Genomic DNA, 13,042 nt, shown 5'->3' with positions numbered 1-13,042 from the left:
TACTCTGCCCTCGTGAGACCTCACTTGGAGTATTGCGTCCAGTTCTGGAGTCCCCAACATAAGAAGGACATGGACCAGTTGGAGAGGGTCCAGAGGAGGGCCACGAAGATGATAAGAGGGCTGGAGTACCTTTCCTATGAGGACAGGCTGAAGGAGTTGGGGCTGTTCAGCCTGGAGAAGAGGAGGCTCCGGGGTGACCTTATAGCGGTCTTCCAGTACCTCAAGGGGGCCTACAAGAAAGATGGGGAGAGGCTGTTCAGGAGGGCCAGTTGTGATAGGACAAGGGGTAATGGTTTTAAAATAGAGGGAGGTAGATTCAGGTTGGATATTAGGAAAAAATTTTTTACTATGAGAGTTGTAGAACACTGGAACAGGTTACCCAGAGAGGTGGTGGATGCTCCATCCCTGGAGACGTTCAAGGCCCGGTTGGATGAGGCCCTGAGCAACCTGATCTAGTTGGAGATATCCCTGTTCCTTGCAGGGGGGTTGGACTAGATGACCTTTGAAGGTCCCTTCCAGCCCTAACGATTCTATGATTCTATGATTCTACTCTTTGCTTACATCTTTTTTCCGATTTGGTGCGTATATTTTCTTGTACATTGAGAAAACACCTGAAAAATTGGAGAGAATGTCATAAACACTCTATAGCACAGTTTAGCGTGCCAACATAAACTTTGTAGGTACAACATCTTCCTTTCATTTTGCCTTCAAATTTTTCAAGTTTCAGTACAGACTTGCTGCTAACTTGCAGGCATGGTAAATGCTACCCTTTTTGAAAACTGCCTCTGGAGACAGGTGTTTCAAGGAATATTTTCAGCCCATCGTAAAACAAGTTTGAAAGGCTATCTTAGATTAAATGCCACGTCGTTAGCAAGATGCACGTGAATGCCATTTCTTGCAGATATTTTGCAAAGCCTTGTTTCTCTTATCTTATAGATTGGCATTTTACAGCTGTCTCTCAGTGATACTGCAATGAGTAATGCAAAAGCAATCTGTAGAGATGTATTTTCAGTGCTAAAGATTTTAGCCTGTGGTTATACCTGTATGTTCCATAAAACCTTTTTGCTGTTCCTGCACTTATTATGTGTTGCTTTAGCACAGAAGGCTAGATGTTGAAGAGTTATGAAATTAGTTTAGAAAAAAAATTACTTTTCAAAAGCATGCATGACCCAGATACCTGTGGTCAGCCTTCTTAGTCAAAATATTGAATATTAGATTGAACCAGTGGCCTGTCCAGTTTAGGATCATGCACCTTGTGATAGTACCCCAGTTTGTCAGAGAAAAGTGCAAAAAACGATGAAATATTTCAGATTAGCTTGCTCAGAATGCCTGAGCACTTAGAAATTCTCTGTAATATTCCTTGGATGGTGATTAGTCGTGCAGGTAATTGCTGCAGTTGCATTTCAAAGTCATCTATGTTGCATTCATCTGTCTAGGTATTTTCTCACTATATAGTCAAAGTTTCAGGGGTAGTAATGAGCAAAGGATTTGTGGAGTGATATGTTAATGCATGCCTTCATCTTTGGTTTTCAGTTGACGTACTGGAAGAGTGGCCCTAAGGTCTTTCTATCCTGGTATGCTGTCTCTAACACTGACTGGAATTATACTTTGAGAAGGAGAGTAAGTAGTAAGACCAAAGGGATGTTCTCCCGGCCTCAAATGATGGGTAACTGAGACTAGTCTTCAGAGGTGTTGCCTCCTGCAGCACACTCATGCTGGGGGAAAGGGAGAAGCAATAACCAGCAGCTTCAGTGTCCTCAGGCATAAGAGACAGGAGAGCACCAAGATTTTTTGACAGAGCAGAACAGATAATTAAGAATAGATGAGCGCTTTCAGCTTGCATTGAAACACTCTACAACACTAGTATTTTAAAAATAAGATGTGGAAGCTGTTAATAGCACAGCGCAGAACCTAGGAAAGGCAAAACTAAATGCAGTCTCTAACACTGCTGCAACCTTATCAGTTTGAACAAGCAGCTAACCTTCAACCAGTTGACTTGATCAAATTCATTAGTAAACATGTTGACAACACTGTTCTTAGAAATGAGTTGCTGTCAACCTACAAATGGGTTTGTTTGAAGCCAGAGCTTTCATGGAAGCCCGGCTCTTTTTGTTGTTGGTTTTGTTTTGTTTTGGTTTGGTTTCTTTAATTCTTCTCCCCAACATGTTTCTTCCTGATCATAGTAGGGCTTGATGTGTATAGAAGGTGGATGACTCACCTGCAGATCTCCTTGTGGTGATCTTCCACAGAAGGGAGGCTAGCGCCCACCTGGGAGAGACACGTCCATCCGTCTCAAGTATCCTTACACCAGAAGCACAATCTGAACTATCTGTAAAGTGTTACAGAAACATTAATACTCTTAATTATAATGGTATAAAAAAACTTTCAGAATCTTAATAAGTTGTATCTCTTGGAAAGTAAGTATATGAATCAGAATAACACACTACAGTTGATGAAATGATACTGCTTTGTGTTTATGCTAGAACTGCAGTTCTTAATGTTCCTTAGTTCTTATAGTTATATACTGATAAATTTGGGTTAAATAGCATGGTCAGGTGGGGTGTAGTGGGACTGCCTTGATGTGGTGCTGCTTCTTATTGACAAAATAGAGCGTACTTGAGCATTTTAGCTCTGCTGCAAAGGGAATGCTTCATCATTTACCTCGATCTCATGTTTTGGTAGTTGAAACTTTGTGTAAGGCAGGACATTTGAGAGCTCTGAAGTTAGACCTTGGTCTGTTCCCATAGAAAAGAGAGTAACTCTTGAAAAAAAATGCTTGCTTTTCGTGCTCTGTAGTTCAGATAATAAAATAATTAAGTAGTTGTACATTACTTTAATATAAGAAGGAAGAAAACACCATAGAAATAGGTGGAATAGAAGTAATAACACAGGAGGGAGAGGATGAAGGGATGAAGAGGAAGAAGAACAAGTATCAGTTTCAATGTTGTAATTAGTTCTACTAATTCACCCTACCAGGGTTGGTGGCGTTCTTAAAAGGTGGTGGTGGGGAAATCTCAAGAGCTGCAGCTGCACTGTGTAGGTAAACAAATGACCAAATGTTAAAAATTGCATCCATTGGCAGGCAAGGCTTCTAACAAACTGGACTTTAAACATAAATAATTTTGCTGTTCAAACTCTGTGAGCAAAAAATAAACGAAAATTGGGGGTGAGCGTTTGTGGGTTTGACCTAAAGTTAATTCACCTTGGGAAGTCTAAGGCCAGCAAGGGCAATTGGTCAGTTCAGGTTATCAGGATTATTCCCTTATCTCTCTACAGCTGTACTGCATGTAATTTCCTTCCGTTTTATCTTGTAACTAACTGTGTGTATGTATGTACGCAGATGGGCATTTCAAACAAAAACTGGATCATAAAATTTTCAAGGAAGGCACCTGGTCTTATCGTCCATATTGCCTAGTGTGCTACTGGCAGCTGGATTTCCTTCACTGGGGTCTGAGTGCATAAACTCTTACACATACACTCAGGGCCTCAACAGGTACTACAATGAGTGACAGAAGAAAGTTACTGCTTCAGGGTCTTACCCTGTTCCAGAAACAGCACCAAGTACGAGCTAGGACTTCTGCAGCTCTTATTTCCCCCTTAACGTCTGCTTGTGCTTTCCCCAAATCTGACTCATCCTTGCAACCGTATGAGGATTGCTTTGGCATTTTGAGATAGGCAGGATTTTCTAAATGGGAAATAAACGATGCACTTTGGGTTTATTGTTAAAGCTCAGCTTCTGTGTTTACTGGTCATGTATTTAGAAAATGGCCTCCAACTTTGCTCCATATCCATGGGCAACGTCAAAACGTGCCAAAAGTACAAGCAGTTGCGAACTCTAGGTTGCTAAAATGGAAGATCAATACAGTTGTCTTTGAAACTTGCTCAATGGACAACATGTTCGACTACCTTCACAGGCACTTCATGTTTACCATGTTCTTAAAAATAATGTCAACCCAACATGGATTTCAAATGTCTTCTATCACAGCTATGTAGTATTTTCTCAGTACTAAAGTTGCTGGCAACAGAAATGGCCAAAGCAGACATCAGAGGGAAGATTTATGCAGAAGAAATGCTTTCTTTAGCTGCTTAAAATCCTGAGCCACCTTCTTACAGTCTCCTGTCTGGGCCTTATTCATTTTTTTAGGACAGTGACGTGGGCTAGATTAGCAAGCACTGGTGCTCCTGGTAGTCTCTCTTGGTTTATTTTTGTTTTCGTAGGAAAATAAAAGCCTCTTAAGGGTGGAACCCCTACAGCACTGGACCCTTCAGGCTGCCTCCACGTGACGAATCTTGCTAAACTGCCCTTTAAACTGACTTATTGCTTTACTGCTTCCTATAAAAGTGGCTCCCGCATGTGAGCAGCACTGACAGGTGAAGGACAGAATCACAAGCAGCGAGTTGCTCCTCGCACAGCTCTGTCTTGCAGAACCACAGAGTAAGGGAAAGGGAGCAAGCGAAATGGGCCGCTACTCGGGCAGGAGCAGCAGGCTCATCCTCATGTGCGTGGTGAGCCTTGTGCTTTTTGCTGTTGAGATCTCAGTAGCCTACGTTGGCAATTCTCTCTCTTTAGCTTCCGATGCCTTTGCTGTTCTCTCTCACTTGATCTCCATGATCATCGGCTTGTTTGGCGTTAGGTTCAGTCGCATCAGGTGGCACAAGGCTAACACTTTCGGCTTCAGCCGGGCAGATGTGCTGGGAGCTTTTGGCAACACAGTTTTTGCCACCGCTCTGATGTTTAGCATCTTCGTCGAGGCAATCAAGAGGTTTATCAATCCTCAGAAGACTGAGAAAGCACTGCTCGTCCTCATTATTGGGATTTCAGGTCTGCTCTTCAATGTGTTCAACTATGTTATCTTCATGGACTGCTGCTATTGTCGTGCTCCCCAAGGCGACACCGAAACAGGTAAATCACCTGACGCGGTTGCTCGATGTTCCCAGCCCTCTACGCTTCTGCTTAATGGCTTTTCTAGAGACTGTTTACTGCTCCTCTGAGATGGGCGAGTAAAACGCTGCAGTTTTCTTCGTTCCTTTGTTAGCGAGGGTAGTGGATTTTACGTCTGAACCTGCACCTGTTTCCTGCTTATCCTGCAAGGCACCTATCAGCACATGTGCTTCTCAGTAATTAATGTTTAAGTAGTGTATGTGTTGACTTTCTAAAGACTACAGTGATCTACAAAAGGAATTTTCTCCGCTGGCTGGCCAAACACAGGACAAGGTGTACTGCTACCCTAAGGAGATATTAATTAGGAAATACCTAATTCTGAAATACCCATCTTCCACAATCAGCAACTCTCCATGCTTTAGTAATTCCGCCGTAATTTTTGTCTAGGACATGGTTATCTTTTGAGAAGTGTTCACAGTTTGTACAAGACAAAAGCATAGGTAAGGGAAAAAGGAGAGCTTCAGCTTTCCTTGATTTGGGGGTAAAAGACAACTGTTTTGAGAACATTTGAATGCTGACCAAAAAAACTGTGAATACAGAGCTGAAGTATTCTTTGCTGGTGTTTGTTCATCTGGGCTTTAGGGAGTGACGGGGAGAAACAGTGACACTCTGCTACATAAATCTTTTGCAGGAGGTTCTGTTGAGTGCACAGAGGTTTAGCCTTTCAGTTTATTTCTCCTAGCATAGGATTTTCAAATTTCTACATTTGGGAGGAGGGATAGGGACTGTTTTCTTATTCCTGCAGAAAATATCTCACTTTATTTGACACGATACATGCATTGTTTGCTCTCTCTGCACGTATATATACACACACATCCAAACATATTTCTTAAAATATCTCATTTGGGATAGGAACGAGACATTTGCAAAGGGTTAACTGGACATCCTGGGGGGACAGCTGAGAGAACTCATCTAAAAAAGCAGCTGCGGTTAGGAACCATTCTAGGTGAGGTAAGCTGAGTCTTGTATTTGATTTCCAGGCTGCACAGGGCTTTGGAGCTAGAAACTCCACAAACTAACAAACTTCTAAGTTTGTTAATTTACACTTCAGTGTTTAATGTGTTTTCTGCAGGACTTAAAAGTGGAAAATATTTCTGTTCATTATTAAAGATACCTCCAAACAATACTGAAGCTTTAACACTGAAACCAGAGGCACAATTTGTCTACTTGTTTAGGTACCCAACTGTTTAAAATTTTAGCTGCTCTTAGACAAGAGTTGTGGTGATATGTAATTAGTGGGGAGATTTAATGGGCTTTTATGTTAGGAACTGTCAGCAGTTCCTCACAAAGTCTTAGTCTCTGTCTGTGATGGCTTCGTGGAAGAAAGACTGTTTCATCCTAGCAGAAAATTGTGCCTCTGGGTGAAGTCAGGGAGGGGGGACACATCAGCACTTAAAATCAAAGGTGGAGAGTGTCTGGAAATTAGGGAATTAACTGAAATTAATGGCAGCTATGTAGGTAAACACTATTTTTATTGAATTTCCAGCATCCTGATCCTAACAGCTCTGGGACAGCAGAGCAATCCCTCTCCCTCTGACAGACACGCATCCAGATGCCTGGCAGATCACTTGGCTTTCAATTGAATTTCAGTTGCAAAAGCCAGGGATGAATTTTGTGCCATCCCTTAAACACAGTGTGTAGATTTGTCAGTGGTTTTATCTCTCTGTTTCTGGTATGGTGAACCTTCTCTGCTTAGCCTAATGCCTACAGGCAGGATAGCGCCATTTTATAGTGTAGCGGGAATGCTTCTTTCTTCTGCACTTGAATTTATAATCCCCACTTAGGCAAAATTTCACATTTATTTCCTCTAATTCTCTCTATATTCAACCCGAGTGGGATTTTTACTACATTTCTTTTTTAAAATATAAAAAATTTCTTTTTTAAAAAACATTTTTTGAAAGAAATGTTATTCCCCAAATAGCTGTGTTCTGAAAAGTATACATATATGCTTTATGTATATTTTATATATATATTAAAAAAGATGAAAAAAAGAGGGATTCTATCTTGTCATCCTATGTATGAGGAAAAGATACTCTTTCCTGGAGATGGAAGTCAAGGCAAATTTTCTAGTGTGTCAGCACCACTAGCAGAAATCCAAGTGGATGAACATGGTCTCTGAATCCTGCTTGCATGATCCACCTGTCCACAGGCAATACCCTTGGTGACACCTGAGCAATCTCCTGACATCAGTGATGGTTCGCTGGAGAGTAGAAGATTTGTAGAGTAGCCCTCCACCTCTTAGACTTGCCAGGGAAGTGGGAGAGCTGCCTTCAAATCTATATTGCCTGCAAAAAGAATGGATTCAAACAGCCCTCTTCTATGTGATTAATTGCAACACTTTGAAAAGCAAGAGTGGTTCACTGCAGTGCTGTATTGTGGGTGCTGAGGACTGTGGGAACATCTAAATCCACTGAAGCAAATTCTTGCGTGTGTATTAGTGCCGTGACGAATGGCAACAGCTGTCAGTTCATCTTGTTCATCTGTTGCGTGATCTGCTGTCAGGGATGGATGGAAAAATTAGCTGCTGGTCTTCCTGGGTGCTGCTGACCGCAGGGGCAGTGAGCTGTGCCTATGAGCGTTGCTAGCCAGGTCTGAGATCCAGTGGACACAGAGGCTGGTGTTTACAGGTGCCAGACCAGCTCATTGCCACCTCCCTGCCTCAGGTTGTCATCTTAGTAAAAATATTCTTGTCGAGCAAGTATAAATGTGATTCTCCAAGTTGCCATCCCAGCTTACCCGGGCAGACCCAATCGCCCTCCTCCACCTACCGCCTGGGATTGTTTTGCGTCTCGCCCCTTACTCCTCCGTCCCTCCCCCTTCTCTTTTTTCTGGTTCTTGCTAACCTTTTGCTCTGCGTCCAACTCCCTAAATCTTCATCTACTGCCTTCTCCCTTTGCCCCCCTCTAGACTGTTCAGATTCCCGTCTGTCCCCTGTGCCAGCTGTAAGCGCCCATCTCCTCCCACAAGGTTAAATTTAGGTCTCCCTGCCCTCTAGGTCCATCTTTTCACTTGATTCAGGCTGTCTAGCTCCCCACGTTACATTAGCACTAAGAAGAGAGGTCAGCAAGAGTATGGGGAGGATGTGCCCCTCTTCTTTCTTTTGATGCTGGGCCAGAGCAGCTATTACAGGTATAAAATATTTCTACACTCTCTAAAGGAACTGCTGTGTAGAAGTGCTTGGGCCAGCCAGGCTATCCATAGCAGTGTGGAGGGCAGCACAGACTAGTTATTTCTTTGACTTAAAATCCAGGAAATTCTTGTTAAAACATAGGAATATTAAAGCTTCCCTAAGAAACTTTTGCCAGAAGTTAACATTCACAAAACGCTTTTCTTACTGTTGCTGTTGGAAATGACAGAGCAGCTTTAGCCAGAGTTTTCTGACAATTTTTGAGGTCTTTTATCTTAGGCAGGAACTTTTGGCACAAAAATGAAGAATATGGAAAAGTAATAAGCAGCTGAAAAAGAAATAATAAATCCGGTTCTTGTAATAAATACCAGACAATTTTAATCCTGGCCATGCCCTTTATAGTCAGTCATAAAAATACAGAAGCCTGTTTTACTGCACAGAGAGATCAGCTTACTCTTGTTTGTGTAGTTCAGTGTAATTGTCTCTTCTAATGATTTACATACGGGTTTGAACTGTTAGGGGGACCACAGTTTGGAAAGCACCTCACTAGTCTGATTTCAGTAATTCTCTGTTGTTTGTCTGGAGAAAATTAATAAAGATTTAACCTGGAGAAAATATTTGTCCTGTTGTTTTGTGATCTGCACAGGGAAGTAGGAAATGAAGAAGATGCCTCCCAGCCCAACCCGTCTGATACCGAGCCACCCATAAAATGTCTGGGGCTGTGAGAAACAGCTCTGATCTTCTCATGAGACACCTCAGGGTCTTCGCACAGTTCACAACTCATTAAATAAACCACGTTCTGTGCTAACAGAGAAGTGGCTTGCTTTTATATTCTGGTAGGTGCAATTTAGCAGGCACGTGTGTGAGCTTTCTGTGTGAGAACACTGTTGGGTCTTGATTCTTCTGTCTCGCTGTGCACCAGCAGCCTGCCTCTCAGATATGACATGGCATATAAGCTAGCAGTCATATAAGGGGAAAACCTACCATCTTCCTCCTCCTGGACCTTATGCAGAGTGAGTTTGTTTATTCTGAGGCTTGCTGGGAGGCATGTGTCTTTTTCCAGGCTTTTGTAAGTAGGAGAGATTTGGGGGTATACGTGTGTGAATGAAGTGAGATGAGAAGAGGTGTTAACTTTAACTGGCTGGGTGACTTGGGAAGACTTTGTTGCTATAATATTCTGAACTCAATTTTTGCATCTATTGTTGCAAACATAGTGATCCCAGGGGATGTGAGAACATTTATAGGCCAAAATAAGTGAATTAGTGGCTGCTTGACGTGTATCTTAGTGCCATAGACCCGGTGAGAAGTGTGCAGGTATTCTAAAGCAATTGTATTTTTAGTGCTCTCGGATTCAACAATCTACGCTGCAGGAGACCAAAGTGCTCTGAGGATTAGAGATCCAGAACAGAGGATTTCAGTTTCTTAGGTTGTCAGTGTGAAGAATTTCATGATCACTTAATTCACCTGCATTTAAGAAGGGAAAAGGGAGTTTCCTGGTCTGAACAGGTTTCTCTCTCAAATGTACCGCTGCAGGGGTGTCAGACTATAACAGTCCAGTGGCATGGAGATCTTTGTAAGGAATGGGAAGGAACCCGACTGTAACACCCATAACAACAAGCCTCTGGCTTACTGTGCTTTTCACACCTGAAAAGCCTGAAAGCTTTTTCTCAAGATCATCTTTACTACTTCTATTTTACCTCTGAGTGTATCTTCACCAGGTCGATACTATTTTTCCCCGAAAGCACCAACCCTTCAGTAAACACTTCATGCCAAGTCATCTCCTGGCTACATTCATAGGCGGAGGTTTGTCAAATACACAGCACCAGTTTACTAACAGACAGTTGGTTCATTCACACAGTACATCCTCACCCTCACGGATATATGCTCCTGTGCAGTGCACCGTGGAATCCAACTCCTAAACACTTGCCAACATAGTATGTATAAACGAGGGGGCATGTGCCTTATGCATTTATTTCCATAAATCCCAGAGGTGTTGGTGCGTTGACATGCAGGTAACCAAAGCCTACTCTAACCAAATATTTAGATTTTCTGGCTTTGATTTCTACAGTATTACTGGAGGTAGTCCTCTTAAATGGAATAAAAAGGCTAAGAGAAACTCTCAAAGTGTTTACAAGAGACACCTAAGTGTAAACACTCTTGTAAGTGTTTACAAGACACCTAAGGCTGTACATGAATCTTTTCACAGGTCGTCATTAGTTTAATAGTGTGCCAAATAATCCTCATCAAATTCTTGCAAAGCTTTTCTGAGCAGATGCCCCCAAAGGTGACCAAAGATCTGCGTTAACTTATATTAGCTGAAGCTCTAATCCAGAGTCCTTAAAACAGACAAGTCAAATGGGAAAAGACTGTGCAAATCCATTTAGCAACACGGTTCATTAAATTTTCTTCCGAGTTTTTTAAATGCTTCGTTCTCTTAAAAGAAGCCTCAGAAGCTAATGTAAGGGAGAGACATTTTACTTTCTGCAATTGTTTTCAAGGAGAAAATTTTGCATCAAAACAAGTAAAAGCAAATGTTTCAGGGCTACTTTTTGGCCCAAATGGAAAGTGAGGAAAGCAAATTTTAAGTCTATAAGTAAAGCAAGCAAAGCATCCCTGAATGGTTTATGCAACAGCATAAATGTAAGATCAAAACTTCTGAACCTAGACTCCAACACTGAACTTTGGGTAACTGCATTTGCTCTCAACCTTGAACCAATTTCATAGTCAAGGCATAGACTGACTTGAGTTACAGTGTCTGTGGTGAGCTGTAAGGAAATAAAAGGATGGTAAGATAACTGAGTTCAAAGTCATAAACAGCTTGAATACAATGGAGGATTTTAAGGTCGACAGGCTATATACGTTAACTGCAATTCTTTTACTTGAACAGCTGTTCTGCAGAGAGTTTGCTACAGGCACAGGTTTGGTATCAGCTTGAGTCTAGAAATGCTGCTGGGATAGAAAATGAAGTTTTTGAAGTTTTTTTGATGTAATTTACAATGATGAAATCAGTGAGTGGCTTTTTCCTCTTCATGTTCTTTCCAACACGCTGTGCTACCTCTCAGTAGGAAAAGGTTATATTGGTATATGTTTATATACACCTATCTATATGAAAAAATTAACTGACTTACACTTTTAAAAAAGTGAATTATCAAGTAGTTGAAATATTGAGGGAAGCAGTATCCAGATGCTGGAGCAGATACTGACTGAATATGTCTTAAAGGCTGTAAGAAGTTTCTTTATGCTAAATATTAAGAGCAGGGAATAGCAGTTTGCAACTAACAAACTGAAAAACCCTCTTAAAATAGAAAAAAAAAAAAAGTAACAAAAAGAAGACACTCAAGGCTAGGAACTAACTAATCCCACAGGTTCACCATTTCAGATTGACCTACCATGTATTCAAGTCCTCTTTGGATGGGCAGGAAAAACCCTTTCTCCGTGTCCGGCCAGCCCGTGGTCTCTCCCTGGGACTGTTTCAGGACTCTCATGAACATTCACAGCTGTGATTAAAAAAGCCAGGAACGTTCACCTCTGTACTCTGCTGAGGACACTGATGAAACTTTCACCCAGATTGCTGAACTCTTGCTAGAGGGCCAAATTTTAAGCTTCTGCTCCCTGCATAAAACCAGACCTAATGAACTGATTTCCCAGCCTTCCTGCTCTTCAGTGTACGCTGAGAAACCCTATTGTCCTCTTTCAGGTATGGCTCTGAGCAGAATTAGAGGGAGATATAAATAAAATGAGCAAAGAACACGGAACAAAACAACTGCAAACAGAGTACTCATACTAACCATCTTCCACAACAAGGTCTCTTGGTCACTATTGATTTTGTGATTCATTTTGTGGTCGAATTTATCTGTGGCAGAAGCTGACCACATTGTTTCACTTTAGGTTTGCTATGAATTTGGCCAGCATTTCCAATTTAATGAAACAAGCTTCACGAGAGCCTTCAGGGCTGTCACCAGGTCTTGTTGGAACGAAGCTTAAAGATCCACTCTCACCCACTCATTGCATCTCAGGCTGTTGCAGCTAGGGATGCTGCCTCTAAATGCAACGCGCCTGGGGTCGGCCTCAGCTTTTCGGTGCACGTGTAATATTTTTCTCCCCATGGTCTTACAGAGGCATGTGTGAGGTGTTCGTTTCTTTCATTTTCTAGTTTCTTCCAGATAATTCCTTAAATATCTTTTGTAAATCATTTTTATGATGGGTTAAAAAGTAATCTCTGCCAGGACTTTGACAAGCAGGATGAAGAGTGATCTCTCTTAACTATAGTGTTCATAATTAGTTCTTTATTTTCATGACTTTTTTTTTACTATCCAAATTCTATAACACCACAAGGCTACAAGTGATCTTATTTTCATTTTTCATTCAGCAGTGGAAGATTACCGTTGTTATTGCTGTTACTGTTGTCATTTTTCATAATAATACAGAAATATCCTATTTTCAAAGGCTGGTAATGGCTTCTCTGCAAGGAACAACTAAGTAGCTTTTAACCCATCACCTTGAAAATGAGTTACTTGAAGAGGATGTGACAGAAATCTGCAAAACCAAGAGTGGCATAGGGAAGGTCAGTAGTCGTTGACAGACTCTTCTGTCCTCTGACACAAGAACTAGGGTATATCAAATGAATCTAGCAGGATCCAGGTTCAAAACAAAGAGGAGGAGGTGATTCTTCACACCACGAGTAGATGTGTGGATCTTGTTGCCAAGCAATGTTGAAGTCTACACAAGTGGGTGAAAAGCTGGACTAGTACATGGTAGAGAAATTCATTGAGGGCTACTAAATACAGATATCTAGCTTGGAAACTCACTTGAGCTGAAGGATGGAAGAGTATTCTGGGAAAGTATCATACATACTCACCCTGCTCTTACTGCTACTTGAGCATCTCCTTATGGCCATGGGTGGGGATAGCCTGTTGGCTAGAGGGTCTGAGTGCCAATGGCTAAGTGTTAAAAATTGTTGTGTAGAAAACTTT

General features: G+C 41.6%; 1 pseudogene; it reads left to right on the top strand.

Moving 5' to 3' along the window:
- The first annotated feature begins 4,458 nt into the window (after positions 1-4,458).
- Positions 4,459-4,992, top strand: LOC147529285 (calcium/manganese antiporter SLC30A10 pseudogene; annotated as a pseudogene).
- The last annotated feature ends 8,050 nt before the right edge of the window (positions 4,993-13,042 follow it).

The sequence above is a fragment of the Tauraco erythrolophus genome, chromosome 2 (genome assembly GCF_009769465.1).
Source record: "Tauraco erythrolophus isolate bTauEry1 chromosome 2, bTauEry1.pri, whole genome shotgun sequence".
NCBI lineage: Eukaryota > Metazoa > Chordata > Aves > Musophagiformes > Musophagidae > Tauraco > Tauraco erythrolophus.
This window is presented reverse-complemented; position numbering and strand designations above follow the sequence as displayed.